Raw genomic sequence first — 14610 nt, forward strand, 5'->3', positions numbered from 1 at the left:
AAATGACTGTGACGTGCTTCAAACTTGCAACCTGCTGGGCGTTAGTGACAGACGCAAAAGAATCAAGGGATTCTATTCCAGTAGGAGAGGGAACCAACCATAGCCACAGCTGATGGTGAACCCCTATACAAAGCTTGCCATGGAAAGGAGTAAGAAGGACTGAGTAGAAGCAGTAGGAGAGCAGGCGTCCCTGAGCCATGCAGCATCTCCATTCGCTTATCTGAAATTCCCACCAATGAATCTGCATAAGTCTTCTATCCCTTTTATTATTCCTTTTTATTTATTATTTATTCCAATAATCACAATTACCCTTTAATCTCCCTAACTGAGATTTACAAGGTGACCATAGCTTGCTTCATACCAACAATCTCTGTGGATTCGACCCTTACTCACGTAAGGTTTATTACTTGGACGACCCAGTACACTTGCTGGTTAGTTGAACGGAATTGTGAATTCAACCATTGCCATAATAAAGCTTTCATTCAAAATCCAAAGAACGTAGATCACAATTTCGTCCACCATACCTCGCGGTAGGAAGTCGGGCAGTAGCCTCAGCACTAGTCTGAGAAGACGACAGAGGGCAACAACCCGTGTACTTCATCAGTAAAGCATTACAAGGATCCGAGCTAAACTACCAAAAAATAGAAAAGTTTGCCTACGCTCTCATACTATCATCTCGGTGACTTCGTCCATACTTCCAAGCCCACACCATTAGGTTCGGACCAACCAGCCCATAAAAGGGATTTTACAGAAAACAGACCTGGCGGGCAGAATCTTGCAATGGGCAGTCGAGTTGTCTGAATTCGATCTACAATACGAAGCTCGGCAGCCATCAAATCACAATACCTGGCCGACATCATTACAGAATTTACAGACACACCAGAAATCCCCACAGAATGGAATCTCTACGTGGACGGTTCCTTAACTAAAATTGGAAGCAGCGCGGGTGTGATAATTGAAAGCAACCAAGGAACCCAAATCGAACTCTCCCTCAAATTTGGGTTCCCTGCCTCAAACAACCAAGCGGAATATGAGGCACTACTAGCTGGTCTGAAGTTGGCTAGGAAGGTTGGAGCTCAAAAGCTTATCATCTTCAGTGACTCACAAGTAGTCACTTCACAAATAGCAGGAAGCTACCAAGCCAAAGATTCCACCATGAAAAAGTACTTGGACAAAACCAGGGAACAACTTGGACAACTCGGAGAATATGAGGTCCGTCACATATCCCGAGAACAGAATGCCCGAGCTGACGCACTCTCAAAACTAGCCAGCACCAAACCAGGGGGCAACAATAGAAGCCGCATCCAAGAAATTCTGCAGAATCCATCAATCTGGGAAGAAGAAAAAGTCCTGGCCATAACAGGTCAGGATCATGGATGGATGACTCCCATAATTAACTACCTCAAAATAGAAGCACTCCCCACAGAGAAAAAGGAGGAAAAGAGGTTTAAACGAGAAGCATAATACTACACTATCATAAACAATACTCTATACAAAAGAGGGATTTCAATACCATTGTTAAAATGTGTACCGACTTCTAACACAAAGGAAGTTCTAGAAGAAGCACACAGTGTCATTTGTGGCAATCACCTCGGAGTGCAAGCACTTACCAAAAAAGTACTTTGGGCAGGGTTTTATTGGCCAACTCTACAAAAGGAAGCCACAGAGTTTGTAAAGACATGTCCATCATGTAAAAAACATGCCAACTTTCATATCGCCCCACCAGAGGAGCTCATCAGCATGACCTCACCTTGGCATTCGCAAAATGGGGACTCGACCTTCTTGGACCCTTCCCTCAGGGATCAGGACAAGTTAAATTCCAAAAAGTGGGGATAGACTATTTCACAAAGTGGATCGAGGCAGAACCCCTAGCTAATGCCACTGCTCAAAGAAGTCAAAAATTCCTATATAGGAACATTGTCACAAGGTTTGGGGTTCCAAACTCCATCACCACAGACAATGGTACCCAGTTCACAGATGTAGGCTTTAGAAAGCTAGCGGCCGACTTGAATATAAAACAACAATTCACTTCCGTAGAACATCCCCAAGCCAATGGACAAGCCGAAGCTGCCAACAAAGTCATACTTGCTGGGCTGAAACGGAGATTACAGGACGCAAAAGGAGCCTGGGCCGAGGAGCTCCCACAAGTCCTATGGGCATATCGAACAACGCCACATTCCACCACAAAGGAATCACCCTTCCGATTAACGTACGGAATGGAGGCAATGATCCCAGTGGAGATTGAAGAAAGGTCGCCTAGAGTGATCCATTATAGTGAAGAAGCCAACTCCCAACTTCAAAGGGAAGAACTCGACCTACTTTCGGAAGTTCAATAAAGAGCTCAGATTAGGGAAGAAGCATTAAAATGATGAATGGCTGTGAGATACAATCAAAAGGTAGTACAGCGAGTTTTGCTGAGAACGACCTCATCCTAATCCGAAATGATATCGGAACAACTCGACCTGTAGAAGAAAAGCTGGCAGCAAACTGGAAAGGACCCTACCGAGTCATAGAAGTACTTGGAAAAGGCTACTACAGACTGTCCAAACTCGATGGGCGAGAGCTTCCTAGGTCATCGCACGCCTGCAACCTAAGAAGGTACTATAGTTAGGGATGATAAAGGATCTTAGGATAAGGCGCACTCTTTTTCCTGAAAAGGTTTTTTAATGAGGCGCCAAGCCAAGACCTACAAATCACCCGACTTAGAGGATAAATCTCCCGCATGTATATATTTGTATTTTCTTTTGAATAAAATCTGTTTAGATCTTCTATAAATGCTCAAGCCGCGTTAATCTAAAACATTCATTATCCGATTATAAAGCTACAGATCGGCAGAAAGTGAAAATCAAATTCACTACACGATCACGATAAAGACCAAAGATGAAAACCAAATTCATTAAAAGGTCGACCAAACGAGCGATAAACCCAATCTTTACAAAATCGGCAAAGATGAAAATAGAATAATGCAAGAAGTTATAGAAAGTGATCCATAGAAAGGACCTGACGAGGTCATAATAAAATGGATTGCTAAAAAATAACTTAAAGACTAGCCGACGTAAAGAAGTCGGACCAGTTGCAATAACCAAAGTTATGAGTAAATCCCTAGAAAAAGGTCTGGCCAGCCCTATAAAAGAGGATTACTATAACTTAAAATGGCCCGACGTGATGAAGTCGGCTCAAAACATAAAAGTTATAAAAGTAATCCCTGAAAGAGACCTGAACAAGGTCCAAGAAAGAGGATTACAAAATAACTTAGAAGGGCCCGACGTGATGAAGTCGGCCCAAAACATAAAAGTTATAAAAGTAATCCCTGAAAGAGACCTGAACAAGGTCCAACTAAAGAGGATTACAAAATAACTTAGAATGGCTCAACGTGATGAAGTCGGCCCGAAACATAAAAGTTATAAAAGTAATCCCTGAAAGAGACCTGAACAAGGTCCAAGAAAGAGGATTACAAAAATAACTTAGAAGGGCCCGACAGGATGAAGTCGGCTCAAAGAATAGAAGTTATAAAAGTAATCCCTGAAAGAAACTTGAACAAAAGTCCAAAAAAGAGGATTACAAAAATAACTTAGAAGAGACCGACATGATGAAGTCGGCCCAAAACATAAAGCTACAAAAGTAATCTCTGAAAGAGACCAAAACAAGGTCCAAAAAAGAGGGTTATTAACAACAACTTGGACAAAACTGACATGAAAAAATCGGCGACCTCAGCATTATACAAAGTAATTCCTAATAAAGACCTGAACAAAGTCAAAACAAGACGAATTGCTAGAAATAACATCAGGCAAAGGAATCAAGCCAATCCAAAGAGGTCAGACAACGAAAAGTTCTAACACTACTAAAACTTAGAAAGGTACCAAGACGAGTGCAGATAGACATGATATAAAAACTACTAGTTATAATAATAGCCAGGTTCAGAGGCCACCAAAATCAGCCCCAAAAAGTTTGGAAACTACTTTGTTTTTCAAAATAAAGTTGCTAAACAAGCAACTAAAAGAGTGTCGATAGTCAGCAAACATCATTTACAAAATAAACAATTTAAAAGCCCACAAGTCGGGCTACCCACACAAGCAATTAGAAAACTCAGTTAACATCTGGAGGCTTCTCGGTAGCATCAACACGGGGTGAAGGAGGGCGAGTCTGGAGAGGCACTACATCCACTATCCCGTCATCCCTATTCAAGATTCGGCAATCAGGATCTAATTTGGGATGAACGACCTCAGAGGAAGGAGCTGAAGAAGTCGGCACAATAGAAGCTTTGGCGGCAGGCTCAGAGGGAGGCTTAACATCATCATCATCAGGATCATCAGGGACAATCTTGCCATCCTTTACAACATTATCCAAACTGAATAGAGCAAGGTCGACCTCCGGGGCAAGAACCCGAACCTGCTCCTTCAGGTTCTCATAAGCAGCATTTACGCTGCCTACAAGGTGACCTTGGAGCTCAAAATAATCAACCCGGGCCGACTCTAACTCCACCCTGAGACGCATCACTTCCCGGTAGGTCGTGACGTAGCTTTCTTTATGCCTCAATGACGTGTCCTCAGCCAACCTCACAGAAGCCACCAAGGCAAGGGAGCTAGCCAACTTTCACTTCGAGCTCCTCCTTCAGACCCTTCATCCGATTGAACTCTCGCTTAGCCTCCTCCATAAAGGCTTTGGTGGCATGAAGGGGAAGATTTTGGGTAGTTCAGTACAGGGCAGCTCCCATATGTGTCATCTTAATGCTGCTTCGAATTATAAAATCTAAGTGATGAAGGAGAGAAATATCATCCAGAGAGAGGGCACTATAAGGACCAATTTGCTGGTCGACAAAACCAATAGGGTCAAAATCAGGCACATCCAGATTGAAGGGTTCAACGGTTTGAGGTCGTTTGGAAGAAGGGACGGCCATAGAAGAAATCACAGTAGCAGCAGAAGACTGTGGAGGATCCACTAAACAAACCCGAGGAGTAGGGATTATTCTCCTCGGGCCAGGGGAACTCGGCACAGACGGCTTCAATGAGACCTGAGAGGACCCTTCCCCATCCACCTAGGTCGAGCTGTTTTGAGCTACAGTATCTTTTCTCGCCTTTTTGAAGGCCTTCATCGCATCATTATTCTTGGCCATCTCTAAAAAATGAAAAACAACAGTTTTACAGACCGAAAAAGAAGGAGAAAACAAAAACAAGAAATAATATATATCAAGTAATACCCAATGCGGCTCGGACGAGGGAGGGGTCCCCCAAAGATTTTTTAGTATCCAGATGAGGAGGTTCCCCCCAAAGGTCCTCCAAAACTATTACAAAGGCCTGCTCAATCTTGTCGAGCATTTCTCACGTATATCAGGATATTACTACATTCTACTGCTAATGCAGAGGGAAGGATGTCTCACTATTCGCTTCCAAAAAAAAGGGGCGAGCTTCCTCAACGACTCGAACCTTAAAGAAATCATTCTTGAAGTCCCTAAAAAACTCATCATACATGGTAAAAACCTTATGTCCTTGTGAAGATCTAAAATAAACCCACGAGGCTTTCTCTTTTGAAGAAATCCCGGGCTTAGTTAAAACAAACAAATAAAGGAAAAGAGTTTGAGAAGGGGTAACATCCAATTCTTGGCAAAGAAGCTGAAAAATCTTAATGAAGCCCCAGGAGTTCGGATGAAGCTGGGACGGAGCTACATTACACGACCACAACAAGTCGATCTCAAATGAAGTAAAAGGAAAAGTGATATCCAACTGGCTGAAAAAATAGTCGTAAGCATAAAAGAAAGGGCGCTCCCCCTGGGTCAGGACAGGGAAGCAAACCCTCTCTCCGAGTCAAGTGCCACCAATTCATAATTCCTCTCTTGATCTCTACTCTTATAGAGACGGTGATGTTTCCTAAACTCCACACAGAATTCAGTATTTACAACAGAAATACACATCAAAACAAGGGAGTCCAACCAATCAGACATCCCCTCAGGGACCTTAGAGGACGTCTCTACAATATTTTTTCGAGAAGACATGGCCAACTAGTCCTACAAACAAGAAAAGGAGATTGGATTACTGAAAAACATCTCGGATGAAATTAAAACAACTCAGCCAGCATAGTCCAGCACAGTACAAACAGCAAAAGAAAACCCCAGGACCCACACCAAAAAGATCCAGGGGCATCCTTTGGAGGAAATTAGGGAACAAAGATTCAGGAAAATCTACAAGACTAACGTCCCAACAAAACTTGCAGCAAAGACAAAGAGAAACCCTTTCTCAGAAAAGAAAGTCATTACCCCAAAAAGCCATAAAAATAGCTACCTTCCAAATTCACAGTCTTAGCTTATCAACAAACAAAAAGCAAAACAACGCGAAGAAAATTAAAATGAGCCATCAAGAGAAAAAGTTCTTTTACAGGATTCATCAGCAAAGAAAGCTATCAACATGACGAAAAATATCAAAGGAGCAATCTTCTGGGAAAATAAGCAGGTTCAGGCAGTTTGCAAAAGAAGAAAAACAAGCAGTATGAGCCCTAGAATACAGAAGGACCATTTCAAAAGCAAGAAAAAGCCCCAAGCAGGCGCACAATAATACGAAAAGATTCAGATTTTCCAGCATGCAAAATGACGAAAAAGAAAAACCAACCTAGAGAAAGGAGAAAAAGCTCTGAAGAAAGGAGAAAGCCGGAGCGAAGAAATCTTCCCTTGAGCAAAGCGCAAGACACAGCATCGAAAAACGAAAAGACAAGCTTCAGGTGAAACAGAAGAATGAAGAAAAGAGGGATGTTACAAAAAAAAAGAGAAAATTATTTCTTGAGAATAAAATTCAAAATAAAAGCCAAGAGAAATGGAGCATCAAAAACCAATTAATTACGGCATTCAAAACCTCGCGCATTCCCAAGGCTAGGACGCTAATACAAAAGCACGCACTTTCAGAGGAAACAAAAGAAGAAACGTTCCGCATTCAAAAAAGAACTCTACAAAGATAAAATCGACAAAATGCTCGAGTTCGGCTTCACCCGAGAAGGTTCGAAGTCCTAAAACTAAGACTCGACCTCCAAAATAAGGACCGAGCTCGAGCAGTGATTTTTATAAATACTTTAAGTTTAAGTAAGTTAATATTTATGTACAATTTTTATTATAATTAAATATTTTGTAAATTAAAATTAAAGTTTCCGTAATAGAAAAATAATAAAAAGTTATGTCATTTAATTTGAATCATTAAATATTGAGTTTAAACTACATTTTATAAAAATGTGATTAATATACTTATTTTTTTAATTTAAATTAAAAATAATTAATTCAACTTAATAATATGTTGATAAATAATGTTCTTAAATATTTTTAAGAAAGTATATTTGATTTTAAAATTATTCTACCCTTTAATTTTATCAAAATATCTATTCATATCTATCCATATTCTTTTATAAAATCCTAATTTCTAACCCTAAATTCCCAAATTGGAAATCAGAAACCCTAATCCTAATTTTCCCCTTTTCCCCAGCCTCAGAACGCAGCCCTCACCCCACCTTTCTTCCAAAACACTAACACCCAAACAAAAGAAAGAAACAAAGAAATGGAAAGGGAGAACAGAGAGCGTGGAATCAGAGAAGAGGGAGCCACACTCTGCTCTGTCCAGCTCGCCACCGCAGCACCTCGCCTTGCCATCACCGTTGCTGGAGCAAGGTCACATCGCCATCAGATTTGAAGTCGTTGAGGAGCTGAACGCTCGCGAGGGAGAGGACAAACACGAGGAGAGCTTGTGCGCGAAGGGTAGCGCCGCTGTGTCTCTGTCGCGCCTTCATCACTGTCGAAGCTGCACTTTCGCGTCACCATCGTTGTGCCTCCACCGAACCCGTCACACCGCTGCTGTTGCGATGTCATACCTGTCGCGAGGGAGAAGAGATGCGTGAGGAAGGAAGCTCGCAGGGGAGAAAGAAGAGGCTGCCTGTGCCACCCGCTCTGTCGCGTCTGATCTCTGTTATCGCCGCGTCGCCGCCACTGAAGGTCCGCCGCCATTGTTTTCATCGCCTCCATGCTTCATGTTCATCGTAGGTTACTCTGCCGTTGCTGTTCTATTCTGCTTTTCCCTGGTAGCATTGAGTTGTGTTCTGTTGCCATTATTTGGTTTGCTATTGCCTTGACTATAAAATGCCTCGTTTTCTTGATCTTCCTTAGCTGCCAATCATCACTGTCTTTGTTCGGTATTGCTGTCCTTATCCGGAACCACCGATGTCATTGTTGTTGCTTCCCCAGAAGAACTGAGGTTATTGCTACTGTTCCGGCCGTACTAGCTATTGTAAACTGGAAAAAGAAGGGGATCGCCACGTTTAATTTTGTGGATTTCGACTAACTGAGGTAGGGGATTTAACGTTTTTAATTTAGAATGCCTAGAAAGTTATTGGATAAGTGCAAATGGTTAACAATATTTGAGAATTTCTTAATTGACATGAATGACCTGAAATGCATTTGAAATTTGTTAGTGGTTGTGAATAATGATTAGTTTAGTGTAATTTATCAAATTGATATATGCTAGGTTAACTATTGAAAAGTTGTCGTAATGATAATTGATGAACTGAGTTAGATTTGTGTTTGGTTTGGGATTATTGTGATGATGGTTGAGGTTGTGAAATTTGGAGTGAGTTTGATGATGTGTTAGTGCTTCAACTGGATTATTGAATTCAGGTTAAGGCTGCGAATGTCTTTGGGCTTTGTTGTGAGTGTTTGAAGTTGTAATTGATATTGTTTTCTCTGATATGGATGGAATTGAGTTGAATTATAACTGTAGTTGGTGATTGATTTGATGATTGTGCGTACTGAATGTGGTAAGGGATAGAATAAATGGTGTTACTTTTGTTGCTGAGCTTGCTGGTGTGAATTGATGAGTTATTGTGTGTTTGAATGATGATGAGTGTATATGGAAAATTATGCTTGGCATAGTGTAGAAAAGAAAAGGTTTGATGATGCTTAAGTACTTGATATCGTGTGAATTATTGATTCTGGGTTCTTGGGCTGTGTTGGCAATGAAGACAATTTTGAATAATTGGAAAGAGGTTAAACGTGTGATTTTGGAAGGGTTATAAGTTCAAATGTGGTTTTTGATAAGTAAGGTTGTTGAAAATGCTTAAGGCAGAATTTCTGCATACATGACAGTAGAAAGAATCAATTTCTGGGAGCATCCCAGGTCATATACTTGAATGAAACTATTTTTGCATGAAACTTTACTGTGTTTTGAGCATCTCATAAAAAATTCAGAATTTATTGATGAGTATTTTGGGAGAAATGAATTTTTGAAGATTGATGGTTTCTGCAGAAAATTCTGTTTCTTTACTGCAGAAGCACCAACTTCCAACTCACTTAACTTTCAATTCTGGTAAGTATTTGAGTTGAAACCAACGGCATTTTCAAGCTTCCTGTGTCCACAATCTTCATTTTAAATTTCATGTCAATATCCTATTTAACCAAGTAGATATGTTGAAAAGAGTATGGATAACTCACTGGATTTTGGAAACCGAATTCTAAAAGGCCTGGCTGTGTTTCTCACTTCATAACTTTTTCATATGACATGGTATTAATCTGGAATTTGATTCAATAAAAAGCTAAAAGAGTCTTGTTTGAGATCGTGAATTTTGAAAGGCATTGGGTGAAAACTGGATTTTTACGGAATTTATCAAACTTACTACTTGCTGCTGTTTTTTTTCTGCATTTTCTTAGGAAACAATAACAGAATTTTAAGAGTGATGGTACAAGTTTTTATTGTGACCAAATTATCTCAACACCAAGTTTCTTGGAATACTAGTTTATTGAGTTTAATTCTGAAAGAATCCTATGATAAATGAAAGTTAGTTACGAATTGATGAGGTGAAAGTTGAATTGATGGGTTATGTGGGAATTGTGGGTTATGACTGAACTGTTGGATATTGTAAATTGTGAATTTTCTGACTGATTTGAGAACCTCTTATTTGGTAATTGTTGAGGAAAGGGGGAGATTTGTTGAGAAAGAGGGAACCCGTAAGGGTGGCTAAGCCCGAGTTTTAGGGGAGGTGCTGCCGGAATTTTGTAAAATCTAAGGTTTTACTTGAAAAAGTTATTTTAGAAGGTTTGAATTTAGAAAGTTATGTTATTTAAGTTTTATCTATTGATTAAAGTATTATGAATGGGCTGAATTTATTATGAAAACAATTTTATTTAGGTAAGAAAAGAATTATACTATTTTGAATTTGAATTACCAAGGTTTATGTTCAAGTTTGAATTATTTTTTGAGATTTATTCAATATGAAGAGAGTTATGCTTGGGGTTTGAAATAAAGGATTACTTTTTAGAAGTTTAATGAATAATGAGAAATGATAACTTATGATGATAGTTACACTGATTCTTTTGAGGAAAGATATTCAGTTTATGAAATTATTGGCAAGGACGTGGGTTTTGTCCCGCTTGCGTATTTATGATTATAAAAGAGAATAAAAAGCAGAGGACCTGTTGAAAGGTCATTTGTTGCTTGAGGCAACCGAAGAGATGTGTTTGTTCATTTGTTGCATTATGGCAACTCTTGAGATGTTTATGTGATGATCTGCTGCGTGAAGGCAGTCAGATAAATGGTGGTACGACCACTAAGAGCGCTTCCCTGGGATACTTAGCTATAATGCTATTCTGTAAGTCAGAGGACTCTTACAGAGGTATCGAGAAAACACAACTAGCATATACTCTGGTAAGTCAAAGGATTCTTACAGTGAGAGTGTGTGTGTGCTCCTGTAAGTCAAAGGACTCTTACAGTGAGTGTGTTGGGCAGATATAAGTTAACTAGCTCCGCCATGCAAGTCAAAGGACTCTTGTGAGGGGCATTGCCAATAGGGAAGCCTTACCTAGTCAGAAGACTCCGGGTAACGTCGGGAGCGGGTATGTAACCGACAAATGAGCTCATTACCTGCACTAGGGCTAGACATGCATCATCCTTGTATGTGCATTTGCACTTGATTGGGTTTGCTCGTTGTACTTCCCTGTGATTGTGCTGTTTGCCTTGCTGTGACTTGTTTGTGTGTTAAATTGAATCTTTTGTTAGTGCTATTTATTGGTGAGTGTATGATGATGATTAAGAATTGACGTTGTGATTGAAAATTAATTATGTGGTTGAAAAATGTTTAAAGTAACCAGTTTTATATTTTGGAATTTGTGAGGTGAATAAGAACTGAGGTTGTGATTGAGATTTGTCTTGAGTTCAGAATTTTAAAGGAGGTAATTAATTATATAAAGTAATAGTAAAAAGTATTTTTGAAAGGTATGATAAAAATATAGTTTTATTGAGTAAAGTTAATTATTTGCAATTTATTTCATTACTTTTACGGCATTCCTATTCCCTACTGAGAACGTGTGGTTTGTTCTCACCCCAAAATCTTCCACCCTTTCAGTGACACAGGTTCGAAGACTCCATTTGAAGCTGCAGGCGATTATAGATCTTATTTATGAGTTAAGTTTATGACTTGAGTTATTTTCATAGAAGTTCCCTCGCTCTTATTGCTTAACATTTTTATTTTATACAGAGGGATAGGATTTGTATGCGAGTTTTGTTTGAAATCTTTTGTATGACAGATATCATTATTAATGATTATGTGATTATTATTACTTGGTGATGCTTGCTATATGATTTGATAAATAAAAACAAAATTTTCTGGTATTTTTACTAAAACTGGATCGCAATATCGAACTAGAGGCTCAATAGTAAATAGTTAATAAAGGAAAGCAGGTTGGTAACACCTTACTTTCGGTACGATCATGACGTTCTGGAAGTTGGGTCGTTACAATATGGTATCAGAGCAGTTCGTTCCTGTTAGAGCCTTGGGAATGGACTGACTATGCTTCACTGCATACTCTGAGTGTCTGTCATGCTTTGTGACTTGTTCTGATAACAAGAGTTTGTGTTTTATTTGCATGACTGTCTGATGATTAACACTGTTGGTTTACCATTGCATGCCTCATGGTATTAGGTCTGGCCAACTTAATACTAATGATTTATGTATATCGGAACACTAATGGGTTATCATAGACAAAATAGAAGTTATAGGTAATGCGATTTACGGGGTTTGGGAGCGTTAGAGGTTATGAAGTTAGCTTCGATTCGACGTATAATCTTTATTCGTGCCACATGAACTCGTGCTATCTTTTTCTTCGTTGCTTTCAATTGGAATTCTCTAGTTTGAATTTCCTTCTTAGAATGTGATTTGCTTGTTTCCCAATCATACTTTGTCATTCTTGTATACCTTTGCTTGCCTATAAATCTGATTGCTTATGTAACTTTTTGAATACCATCCTTGACAATGCCTATACTTCGGTTCGTATATTTTGTTTTCTTTTATTTCAGTTTGAACTTATTTTATTCTAACAATTTTCGAGGACGAAAATTTTTCTAAGGTGGGTAGAATGTAACAACCCTAGTTTTTGAAAATTAGATAATTAGTTATTTGTGATTTATTTTATTTGTTGATAATTTTATTTTAAGAAAATTATTTTACTAAAGGTAATTAAATGGAGTTTCATCATAATTGGAGTTTAAATTCATTAGAATTCTTATATAATCTTTATTAGATATTTGGTATAATTGAAATTATAATTTTGATAAATGAAAAATAAGAAAGAATTGTATAATTTAATTTAAATAAATCCTATTTTGAATGAATTATGTTATTAATTTGAACTCCTAGAAATTATTTTATTAGAAATGATTAGATTGATATTTATAAATACTTTAAGTTTAAGTCAATTAATGTTTATGTACAATTTTTATTATGATTAATTATTTTATAAATTGAAATTAAAGTTTCAAAGATAGAAATATAATGAAAAGTTATATCATTTAATTTGAATAATTAAAATTGAGTTTAAACTATATTTTATAAAAATGTGATTAATATATTCATTTTATAATTTAAATTAAAAATAATTGATTAAACTTAGTAATATGTTGATAAATAATATTTTTAAATATTTTTAAGAAAATATATTTAATTTTAAAATTACTCTACTCTTATCAAAACATCTATTCATATTTATTTTTATTCTTTTATAAAATTTCTAATTCTTAACTCTAAATTTCCAAAATAAATAAAAAACCTAATTCCCAAATTGAAACTTAACCCTAATCCCCCCTCACCTTCGCATAACACAGCCTCCACCCACCCCCTTTCCTTTCCAAAAAACGCAACATACACACATTGGGAATCAGAGAAGAGAGATTAGGAAGGAAAAGAGGAAGCCGGGCTCTGCGCCATCTAGCCCAAACCGTCGCCGCTGAATCACCGATCTGCCTTGGATCCGTTGACCCACGCGTGGCCACCTACGCTAATGAAGAAGAGAAAGAGAGATGTTGAGACGGAGAGCGTGCAAGGGAGGAAAGGCCAATGAGAGGAAGAGCGCCGTCGCGGGCTGGCCATCGGGGGAGCTGCTGCAAGCTCGCGTTGTCTGCGTCGTTGCCTCCTTCCCGTGTTGCCGTCGCCGTTGTGCCCTGGTGCCGTCGAGGGAAGCTGCCACCACGGTTGGAATCGCGAATAGAGGAAGAAGTCATTGATTCTGTCACCGGCACCATGTCTCGTCATCGTTGCTGCCACCAGAGGAAGCCACTGTCACCAGCAATGAATAGGGTATGAGTTGGTCAAGTTTTATCTCTCGTGTTTTCCTTCTTATTTTGGTCATAGAATTTTACTGATACTGTTGTTAGTAGCAAAGTATGTTGACTAGTGGGGAAAAGAAAAACAACAAAGTGACACCCTTCTATAATTCTTCAGAGTTACACTAAATGACTTGACTTTAATAATCTTTATGGTTGCTTTGTTGTATATATATTGGTTGAATTTAAATGGATAAAAAACTTATGCTTGTTTTTGGCTTTAAATAAATGAATTTCTTGCTGGCGTTGGAGCAGATGCACCAGAAGTTGATGAAGAGAACATGATATCTAGGCCTTCAGTTAGCTATGATGATATGTGGGCAAAAACACTTTTAGAACCTTCTGAGATGGAGGTAAGAATAAGCCAGTTTTTTTCCTACTCAGAACGTCTTGAGCATTATTTATGGTATGGAACACTTTAATAAACTCCTTGGGAAAACAGGAAGATGATGCAAGATCATTGGGATCATCGTCTCCAGACTCAACAGGATCAGTTGAAACTTCAATATCATCCCACTTTGGCAGAATGGGTTACCCTTCATTATTTAGTTCCCGACCATCATCACAAACTACGGTAAAAAAAATACCATGATTAAGAATCAATGTATATTGCAACATGTCCCATGCTTCTATTTTGATGCTATTTTGATCTTTTCATATTTTTGTTTGATATTTTTATTTTATTTTATTTTATCTTTTGGGTATCAATGTATATGTCAGTATGGGATTGATTTTTTTTTTTAGTTGTTAGTGGTGGTTCACGGGTGAGGATAGAAGGGGTATCATGGGAGGCTTAAACAGATATTCATCAGCTTTTTTTTATCTCTAGATTGTCATTGGAAACCTCCTTTTTTTTATAAAAATAAAATAAAAGTTCCTTATGGAAATCCGAATAATTAATGGCAGGACAAGGCAGCAAACCGAGGTAGAGGTCCCTCTACATATGAGGGTTATGATTCTCCGGTAAGATCCCTTTAGCTTTTCTAGTTATTTCTTTGTT

General features: G+C 38.4%; 1 long non-coding RNA gene across 2 annotated transcripts in view; it reads left to right on the plus strand.

The window, feature by feature from the left end:
- The first annotated feature begins 7360 nt into the window (after window positions 1-7360).
- The window catches only part of LOC107470123 (uncharacterized), a 14793-nt gene continuing 7543 nt past the window's right edge, over window positions 7361-14610 (plus strand). Inside the window, exons 1-3 of one of the 2 annotated variants that reach the window (XR_001588353.3) lie at window positions 7362-8004; window positions 8132-8311; window positions 11359-11368. This is a non-coding gene — a long non-coding RNA (uncharacterized LOC107470123). Of the gene's footprint in view, window positions 8005-8131; window positions 8312-11358; window positions 11369-14610 lie in introns of those variants that run through there. The other variant, XR_001588352.3, reaches the window with a different exon arrangement.

The sequence above is a fragment of the Arachis duranensis genome, chromosome 10 (genome assembly GCF_000817695.3).
Source record: "Arachis duranensis cultivar V14167 chromosome 10, aradu.V14167.gnm2.J7QH, whole genome shotgun sequence".
NCBI lineage: Eukaryota > Viridiplantae > Streptophyta > Magnoliopsida > Fabales > Fabaceae > Arachis > Arachis duranensis.